This window comes from Alosa pseudoharengus, unplaced genomic scaffold (genome assembly GCF_046254945.1).
Source record: "Alosa pseudoharengus isolate Yale_2024_CS ecotype anadromous, Long Island Sound unplaced genomic scaffold, YU_APseudo_1.1 YU_APseudo_1.1_scf_7, whole genome shotgun sequence".
Lineage (NCBI taxonomy): Eukaryota > Metazoa > Chordata > Actinopteri > Clupeiformes > Clupeidae > Alosa > Alosa pseudoharengus.
Genome location: NW_027468859.1, coordinates 34,402,536 through 34,413,827, shown reverse-complemented (window position 1 = coordinate 34,413,827; position 11,292 = coordinate 34,402,536).

Here is an 11,292-nt window from a genome sequence, read left to right as displayed (position 1 = left end):
CGGCTTTTGATGGTTGCCGCTTTGTTTCGAATCAGTCACTGATTAGCCTATCCGTGACATGCACACCAGGTCAAAATCAGGTCATTTATTTTCGTGGGTTTATCACTAGGTGGCAGGTCTCGTTAGATCTCTTCCCAGAAACTTTGCAGGCAACACTTCTCAGGCCATACAGTAAAAGACGCAATATCTCCATTTCTAGAAAAAAAAACAAGGATTTTGATGAAAACTAGCCACTGTTTAGCTTGGGATTTCTCAGGAACAGAGGCGTGTAGAAATACACGGTTTGCACCCACTGAGAGCTTAAAGTCTCACCTTTCAAACAAGCCATTGTATGTGTTCATAGCTATAACACAGAATATGCTGTGGCTGTACAAAAATCATCCACAAGGGTCTAGATTGCTGGCACTCTGGGACAAAGCTTCTGAAAACAGCTTGGCATTCAATGAGTTAAGATAAATTGCAATGCACACACAATCCCTGGGGTTCTCTACCCTCAACAGACAAATGTGGGATATAACAGTTCTGGTTGCAGTCCATTTCAAGTACAAACTTATTTAGAACAAACAGTCTCAGTGTGCCTTGCTTCTAATCAGCATAGGCCTTATTCAGGGCCAATTCCAGCTACCAAAGCACCACAAGAAAAACCTGACGACCACGAAACACCACGGAGATTCATTCTTTTCAAAGCACACAGTACATTTTTACAGATGTTATCAGATGTTATCGCGGGCCGCCAGAAATGTTTCCACGGGCCGCCATTGGCCCCCGGGCTGCACTTTGAGAACCTATGAGCTACAGCCTTTACAAGCCAGCTGGATGACACTCTTCCAGTTTTGTCATAGACTCACCAGTCACCAGTGTCAGCCTTTCCACATCCAGCCCTGTCTTAACACATCGTTCAGACACTGTTCCAGTGTAGGTCTTCATTATCTGTTGTGCAGAGAAGGGGGGCTACAGGGGCTCTAGCATCTGCCCTTTTGCCCCTTTGATGTCCAAGTGCCATTTTGACAAGACCCGTTTTTTACTTTTTAAAATTTGTAATACTTCCGCTAGTTCCAACGTGAATATTCGCTAAAATGTCTCATTAATAGTTTTTGAAATTAGAAATTTACAAAAATAACAATTTTCTGTGTTGATAGACCTCTCCAGAATAAGTCCCGCCTCCGTAACTTCTGTATCCATCCAACTTCCGGTCGTCAAATGTCTGGGCATGGCGTTTCGAAAGATCATACCTGTCAAACTCTGTAGGTGACAAAGTAGAAAAAGCTGGTGGGCCGATTGGCCTACACACTTCTGCCATCTAGTTTCCACTGGATTTTTTGATTGTCGGTGCCGTTTAAGTAGTAAACGATTATTAATGCTAACCGGGAGCTTGTTCCGATGTACGCGGGCGGAGGAGGGCGTTAGATCTCGCTCACAACCAACCAGTCACAACCTAACTGATAGTCATTTTCACATGTGATTCATGCGTGGTTTCAGTGGTCTATAAATGTAAATCGTTTGCAAGGTTCAGCCTCTTTTCAACATGACTTAACTTTGGTTTGACTGTGCGAGTTAGTTTGCTGTTAATGAGATATTTGAAAAAGAAAGAAATTGCCGACGAAGACACTAAAGACATGACGAGATGAGATTTTTTTTTCACGAATAACAGATAATGATATGCAGACTAGGAATCAGAGGCTGAATCGTATTGAGTCGATAGCTTTATTTTGCATGACCTTGATCAGAACAGTACCGTTTTCAGAATGTATTAACAACCTATCAAACATGATGATTTCACGCAGGGTTAGTGCCACCTCCGTAGACAGGCTCTGGTGTCACAAACTCCATTTCGGTGAAGACAAACTATGAAACATTGCCGTTGCTAAGCAACCTTGACTGGGGGAGTCGCGGCGTCTGAAGCGTGCGTTAGCTTAGTGCTTCTTACTGATATATTTCTACTTTAACGGCACCGACAATCAAAAAATCCAGTGGAAACTAGATGGCAGAAGTGTGTAGGCCAATCGGCCCACCATTTTTTTCTACTTCGCCACCTACAGATGTTTTACCGGTATGATATTTTGAAACGCCATGTTATTTCCCATAGACATTCGACGCCCGGAAGTTGGATGGATACGGTAGTTATCAGGTACAAACACTGACCCCCCCCGAAAAAAAATCTCCCGTTTTTGGAAAGCTAATATTACTGGTGTCTTGCAGATTCACATGCTGTGCGTGTGGCCACTGAGTGAAATGACGCGTATTTTAGCCCAGTGGTTTTCAAAGTGGGGGCCGCGAGGGGGTGCCAAGGGGGCCTCAGCAAGTTGGAAAGAAAAATAAACATTTGAAAAAAATTAAATATACCCATTACTATGAGGGTTGTTATACAATGCCATTATAATAATTTGTCGCATATCTGAACATTATTTTCCATGATAATGACTGGGAATAATAGTAGAGTGATAGCTCTCATATAGCAGAAAGCCCCAAATGTAATTTTACACACTGTATGCTCCATCACAAAGTGCTTGTGGCATAAAAATAATTATTAGGATTAGCTTAATGTATTTTTAAATTTGCTGTAGTATTGTCGATGGGTTTAATAACACATCAAGGGGTCCTTGGCCAGAACCTAGTGGTTTTTGGGGGGCCTTGTCAAGGAAAAGTTTGGGAACCCCTGATGTATACCTACTGTAAACAGAGAACGACGTGTGGAGTTGGGTTAGTTAAACAACTACAGTAGCCTATGTCGTCGGCTTATTGACCAAGAAGTCTCTTATGTTCCTAGCCCTGTCCCAGACCGGTATGGCTGTAGGAGACATTTGGGAGCACGGTAAGGTCACTTGGCAGCATACCTGTCAACACAGTCCCGTTTATCCCGGGTTCTCCCGTATTTCAAGGTCATCTCCTGGCACCCTCCCGCTTTGTTATTTCTCCCGGAAAACTCCAGTAATTTGCATGGCCATCAAAACCAGCAAGGTCGGCGTCTGGGCCTACACTTTTGACCTGTGTATTGCTTGGTGCGTCCGCTCCCAAAAAGTAGTGATCACTTATCTCTTCCATAACACAATGTTTTCAAAAAAGGGGTTGTTGTTCCAAATATATCTCTCCTCCAAGTAGCCCATAAAAACACATGCATAATCAGGGGAAAATCTCATCAGATTTCAATTTGGAAATAACCAGGATGTACAAACAGTTTAGTTTGAGAGGATATCACAGTACATGCCTAAACGAAGCTCTAGATAAGGTGCACCGCAACTCAACCCCCCCAAAAAGAGACAAGCGCTCCTCCATGGTCTGTACCACTACGTACAGCAAGCACAGCGCGCAGATCAAGGACGCTGTCAAAAAACACTGGCACGTGTCTTAGCAGTGATGACACATAGATAGATAGATAGATAGATAGATACTTTATTGATCCCCAAGAGGAAATTCAGGAAATGCTGTGCTCTTTTCCCAGACCCGCCCCTTTTTGCCCATCACAGGGATAGGAACATAAGAGACTTCTTGGTCAAGGCCAGGGGCGATTCTAGATCTAGAGCTTTGCTGGGGCATAGGCCCCCAACTCCCAATACATAAAAAAAAAACATTTAAATGCGCGCGCAATATGAAATAAATGGCTTTTACGTCTAGCCCCCATCATGTCCTCATCCATTTCATGCCTGTCTCTCTCCTCCTCCTCCTCCTGCCTGGTACTGGACTGCCCAGCCTGTGCTCTTTCTCCCCTCTCTTCTCCTTCTTTTCGACCTTCTTCTCCTCCTCCTCCTCCAGCACTCTCCCCCTCAATTGTTGTAGCAGCCACTGCAGCAACATCCAAACACATAGGCATAAGTAGGCCTACTGTATACTCACTGCATGAATTTAATAGGCTTTCCTACACAAGGGAAGCTTATTTTTAGTCAAAATTGAGATATACTTCCCTCCCAGACAAGGGTCCTGTAGTCATCCTGGCAATACTGCAGTTCTTTGTGGCTTAAATAGCCTACTAAAGCCTTCATACTGACTTTTGGTGATAATTTGCAAATGTAGCCTAATAATCTACACAGAGTCTGATTCTGTGTAGATTATTATAGGCTACATTTACAAATGCAGCAAACTTATTTAAAGGAATTATCTGGAGTAAAATGCACTTTAAATCAAGGCCGTAGTCATGATGTCAACATTGGGGGGGACCAAATCTGTGGTGGGGTCTGAGGGACCCCCAAACTGAATTTCAATACATTTCCTACCATGCAAAATATTATTAAAAATCACAAACAAGTCGTTAGGTCCGTCAATTAGGTTATTCCAAACTTTTGACGGACATAGGCATGGCATGGATGGATTATGAACCCCTGGACACAGATGCCCCCCCCCCCCCCTTCTGGTGAGTTTTGTGAAAAGAGAAGGGTGGAGAAGAAGCAACTTCACTGGTTCATCCCTGGACCCGTGACTCCATTTGTGTTCAAAATGTATACTTTAAATGAAATTACAAACTAGAGTATTGTAACAAACTGCAAGGATGTCTCAGAATGGTTTTTATTGGTTATGCACCAAAACACACGAACGTCAGTAAACAGGCAACACAAGGGAGGTCAATTAAACAAGCACGATACACAAACAGGGTAGTCACACACAATACACGGGGTAAACACATGAGGTACAACATAAAGAAAGACTATACCAGCTAACCCATACATGACAAGGTAAACGCCATTACTCATACTAAAACCAACATCAACATTACACACACACACATACACTGCACAGCATTATGGGAGTTCAGTCATGAACCAGCTAGGCTCAGTTCACCACAGTATCTTGTGATAACCTCTATATCACACAGAATGTGGTTCTTTGACTTATTACTTACACCTGAAGATTTTTTTAAACTAAGGCTTAGACTCATAGGTTTGGAGCCTAATAAGATTTTGTCTTTTAATTTAGATGTTATTAAGCTGGCGGCTAATCACACAATTTTAACATAGTTTGAAAGGGACAGGATTCAGGAATAGGCTACTAAGACAGGCCCCTCTTCTGTCTGACCCACGTCATGTTACCCCTGTATGCATTATAGACTGGCTTCTGACAGAAATTACGTTTTGTGCCAACATGTAGAAACACTAGGCCTACTAGAGCCTTTAATTGGTGAATGGAGGTGCAAATTCCTTTCTTTGGTTATTGTCCGCGATTCACATTAACTGTAGGCTATCACATAGGCCTATTGTAAACGTCGCCACATTTGATCGTTTTGCCTGCATGGATGCGTGATTGAGTGCGCATCTATAATATGCAAGATGCAACAATTATTTCTAAGAGGCCTATAAACGGTAATTTCTGGCATTACTACTAGCATATGAATGCATTATTTATGTTGAAAGACGTGAAAGAAATGACATAGGCTTGCACAAATTCATCATTTAAAATAAAACTTTTCACTTTCGCTATCATTGCGAGAATAGGCTACAATATGGAAAATGTTCCCTTTCAGTCTGATCGGCTCCAAACATGTATGGGATGTGCTACACCTTTTCAAGAAGTTTTGTGAAAATTGTACCAGTAGGCTAGCTTTTGCGATATTGTTAACAGCCCTACCTCACCGCAGTAGGGTGCAGTAAATGGAAGCTTTTGATAGCGCACTCCATTAACGAAAAACAGAAAATCACCAGGACAAACCACTCAGGGGTGTAGGCTACTCTGGAACCATAGGTCACTAATTTGTGCGTTATTTACGTTTGATTACATTTCAGATACAGTACGTGTTGGTTTCCTGTAGGCCTAGTATAGCGCTTTATTCTTTCTTTATTTTTCTATGTCCGAATATTGGGGGGGGGGACATTTTGGTCATATTTAAATATTGGGGGGGACACGTCCCCCTCAATGTCTATGGTGACTACGGCCCTGCTTTAAATCAATTTACGGATGATTGGGAGTACATACGTTGAGTTGACATCCAAATCATGTCATTCAGATGTGTTTTGAGAAAGTTCGATGTTACCGTTTTTAGTCAAAACTCGTTAGCCTGGAAGTGACACGGGCATATCATTTCGCCACTACAAAACGCTATTTTTATACCTCTTCTACAGTTCCAAACAACATTACACTTACGTGGTAGTGAGTAGAGGGTCCCTAAAGCCAAACCGAAGTATCCCGAGGTCTTTATGTGGTCGGATAGAGAGTCCAGAATGAATTTCATCAAGCCAGTACCTTTCCGGAAATGTTGCCATCTTTGTTGCCATCTTTGCTGCCATCTTCAGGGGAAAGTCCGTAGAAGTCGATTGCTGAGTGTGGAGTAACACGCTCTGGAAATTCACAATTTCGTCTCCATTTTTTTTTTTTTTTTGAAAACAGTCCAGTATTTCCTTTGAAATTGAAATGAAGTTGTATGGACTGGACTATGTTTTTAAACGGCGACGAAATTGTGAATAATCAGTCATAGAATTGCTATAATTATAAAGTTATAATTTAAAAACACAACACTACTATGTCTTCTTCCATCAATATCACATCAAAATAAATATTTCAAAATATTATTTTTAATCATTAAATTTGCATTTATGCTGATAAAGGTGAGGTTTTTGACCTGCTCCTCACCAGGACTTTTCATTTATACATTTTAGGCAAAAAGATACAATTTTCACATTTGCATATTGTGTCAGGTATAAACTCATTGTTATTTCTTCAATATTTCTGGCATTATTGAATCATGTTATCGGTGTGCTCTGGATTCATGTCAGGTCTTACCAAAAAAGGCCTCAAGTATTCAATAAAAGTATTTTTTCTTCCATAACTTTTGTCAATAACACATACATGTAACTGTAATAACAAACAAAAGCAGCCCAAACTTACAAGAAATCTTACAAGAAAGTGAAATCAAAGTCCAGCATCTTGATCTAGGTTCAGATGATGAAAGAAAAAGTAGCCTACTGGCCTGATTGTATTTGAGTGTGTCCAGCCATGATACTGTCATTCATTTGATAAAAAATGAAAAAAAGCAATTGAAATGACCTTCAGTTTTACCATTGTACTTTAAACTGTATGGTATTTTGGACAAGACCCTTCTTTTGACATTTCTCTTGTGAAAAATGTGTGTATTTCTAAATGATGTCATCATCACACTCCAACATTAAGATGTTCTTGGTCATTTGAATGACAGATATAATATCAAAGAAAAAAATGTAAAATATGAAGTAATCCATGTGAAAAGAGGGACTAAAATACTGTGTATAAAATACTACATATTTCTTAGTAAAATAGTATATAAACTTGTGTCTGTAACAGGCCTGACATAAATATATAAACATGAAGTAGATAAACATTCATAAAATAAGAAATTGTGTAACCTGAGATGGCACATACAATTTCCTGTTATTTTAAGATGACTTCATTCCATGGATATTCAAAAAATGGTCATTAAAGTTATTTCATATTTTTTTTTTTTTTCAAGTTGAGAAGGCACAAATTGTGCCTGTTGAGGGAATGTCTAAATTTCCCTCACGGGATCAAATACTATAAATACCACCAAAAAGACACCAACAACTATGTATGGACAAAAAAACAACATGCAGGATAGTCCTGAAGTTCTCCAGCATAGTAGTAGATAGTAAGTTCTCCAGCAGTATACATACAGTGATTAGATGAGAAGACTGCTGAGGCTCACAACTGGCTCTGATATAATATCTGTGGCGAAAATTGAAGTTCTCTCTCACACTCTGTGGATGTTACAGATGAGTTTGAATGTAATGCACTGACCTGTTACTTAAAGTGCCTTTTAACAAATGTTTTAGATATGTTCATACATTAAAATGCCCACCCTGTTTGTGGATGTTACAGAAGAGTTGTAATGTCAACCTGTTGCTTGTGAATTTACTTTGGTGTGGTGCCATAGAGTAATCATATGTATTCAGCTAATAACACACAAACTTAAAGACAGAATGTTGAATCAACAAAAATCACACCCTTATCAACTGCAAAGCATTGTATTCTAACTTCCCTTTTACACGTGGGACAATGAGAATTGGATTTATAAAGGGAAAAAATGTCTCATTTCTCAATTTCTGGGAATTTCAATTGCTTGGAGTAGTGGGTCGGATGTTTTTCTGACATCACTAGGCAGCAAATGTCAAAACACACTCTTGGCAACCAGTCATGCGGAGCTAATGAACTAGTAACAGTTTGCTCTGTAACTTTACAAAACTTGTAATGAAATAGCCTCATTCTGTAAAATTTGCTTCAGTCATGAATTTAAGAATGTAGTAACAGTAAAATAAGCAGGATAATGAATTTCACGCCATCAAACTATCCAAAGTTAACACACTTGGTTGAACCTCTGCTGTGTGTCGTGGCTGCATTACAACCTAGAACATGCGTTAACTTTGGATAGTCTAATGATGTGTCCATTATCCCTTACTTATGTTGTACCTGTTCTGTTATGTTCCTGTTCACCAAATGTCTTAAATAAATAACTGTTAACAGTTTTCTTGTTGTCTGCATTTAATTGAAATATTTTAGAATATGGGTGATTCTATGATGGGTAATATTAAATCACAGTGATACAGTATTTTAAATTGTACAGTGAGAAACTGAATTTACAGTGATTAACTGTTACCTCTTAATAGTACTGTATTGCTATATACAATATATGAAAAAACAGTGCTTAACTGTTTTTACTTGTGCAGTAAATAAACCAGCAGTGTATGCAATTGAAATACACAGTATTTAATTGGTATTTATTCTACAGTAAAACAATCAATACTGTAAATATAACTAAAATCACAGTGTTTAATTGTTTTTTATTTTGCAGTGAATACATAAAATACTGTAAGTGGAAATACGGTACCTTTGCTGTAAAACATATTCACAGTAACTGTTATAAGTTACTGTACATTTTTTACAGTGCAGGCATTCCTCTCTACAGACTTGTAGTTGTTGAGGAAGTACAGTTTTCAAACAACATTACACTTACGTAGTAGTGAGTAGAGGGTCCCTAAAACCAAACCGAAGTATCCCGAGGTCTTTATGTGGTCGGATAGAGAGTCCAGAATGAATTTCATCAAGCCAGTACCTTTCCGGAAATGTGTGGAGTAACACGCTCTGGAAATTCACAATTTCGTCGCCGTTTAAAAAACAAAACAAAACATAGTCCAGTCCATACAACTTCATTTCAATTTCGAAAGAAATACTGGACTATGTCGAAACGAAATTGTGAATTTCCAGAGCATGTTAATCCACACTCGGCAATCGACTCCTACGGACTTTCCCCTAAAGACGCCAGCTGCAGCAGCAGCAACATTTCCGGAAAGGTACTGGCTTGATGAAATTCCTTCTGGACTCTCTATCCGACCACATAAAGACCTCGGGATACTTCGGTTTGGCTTTAGGGACCCTCTGCTCACTACCACGTAAGTGTAATGTTGTTTGGAACTGTAGAAGAGGTATAAAAATAGCGTTTTGTAGCGGCGAAATGACTTGCCCTGGTCACTTCCAGGCTAACGAGTTTTGACTAAAAATGGTAAAATCGAACTTTCTCAAAACACATCCGAATGCCATGATTTTGATGTCAACTCAAATTGATCTAAAGTGCATTTTACTCCGGATAATTCCTTTAAATTGGCAGCGCAAAACCGTATGACTTTTCCTCCTTTAAAGATCTTGTAACAGGGGTACCCCAAGGCTCAATTTTGGGTCCAATTCTTTTCAGTCTTTATATAAATGACCTTCCATCTGTGTGCCAAGGCAGTGAGATCCTTATGTATGCAGATGATACTGTCATTTTTATTAAAGGTAGAAATCATTCTGAGGTTGCAGTACAGCTGACAGCAGTTATAATTAATGTTTCAAATTGGTTGAATAATTGTCATTTAGAACTTAACACTTCTAAAACTGTAGCCATGTTCTTTGCTAAAACAAAAAAATCTTATACAGAGCCTGATGTTTTCATTTCAGGGCAGAGAATTCAAATTGTAAATAATGTCACATATTAATTACTGTCTACCAACATGGGCCACTGCAAACTCATGACATTAAAGCCAATAATATCTTTATATTAACAAGCTGTCAAGATTTTAGATAAAAAAACCAAGATCTTTTCATCACTGTCCAATACTTAACAAATATAGGCTTCTAAGTTGGAACAATCTTGTTATGTTTAAAAATTGTTGTCTTGTATATAAAATCCGACACAGCTTAGGTCCACCACCACTCTGCAGCCTACTGCAATTTAGATCATCTGTAACCAGTGTTACTAGAGGGGCTGCTAGAGGTGATTGTGCAGTGCCTTACAAGAAATCAACTTTTGGTCAATCAGTTTTCACTTATAAAGCAACTGGTGAGTGGAATACAATCCCACAAAACATAAGAGAGTCCAGTTCTTATAGTTCATTCAAATTAAAATTAAAGAAATGGCTGATAGACAACCAAGTCTGTCAGCATTAGTGTATGAAATTAGAAGAGTATGATTGTTGGAGTGTGTGTGTGTGTGTGGGCGCGTGTGTATCTCTGGTGTGATTTTATATTGTAATTGTTTTACTTTTGTTTTGTTTGCTTTTTGCTGTAATTTATTCTTAATAGGTAATGTTGCCATGCTCCTTCTGGCAGGGGGCTAGCGATGGAAACTAGCCTTTTGGCTATAATTGGGTGCATTTACATTTTCTTTGTAAAATGTCAATTAGTGAACACTGTCCCTCTATAACAAATAACGTTAATAAAAAAATAATAATAAAAAAAGCATTATATCTGTCTTTTCTGTTTCATCATCCCCTTAGAACATTGAAAGTAAAAAAAAAAGAAAAAGTAACTAACTTCAGGGGCTTGAATTGTCAGGTGTATCAAGTCAAGACTAAAATGTGAAAACGATACAGATAAGATACTGAGGGAGAACATTAGGACATGGACCCCATGACCTTGAGTACCTAGCTGATGTTCATTCTCACTACAGGACAGTATTAAAACCACTTAATGAATTCGACATGAGGATTTATGCCAGGGATAACATCTGCCGAGGTATGCAGAAATAATGGAGGAGACGGATGCAAAGACCTCCCCGATGCAGAAAAAGTTTTCTCCACCAAGTTGATTAATTCTGTATATCGGGACACCTTGCAGGATGTTATTCTGTTTGTCCCCCATGTTGCCAGTCATTTATGTAGGCAATAGGCATGCATTTATAGCACAAAAAGGGAAATGCAGTTCAGTTTAAAAAGAGGCTGACCTGTTAAACTTTTCGTTCTACATTCATTGGTTACGGTAATGATGGTGGGTAGTATTCTATGTCAGGGGTTTCTCAACTGGTCTGGCTTTGGGACCCACAACTTCCCATGTTCATAAAGTCCCAAC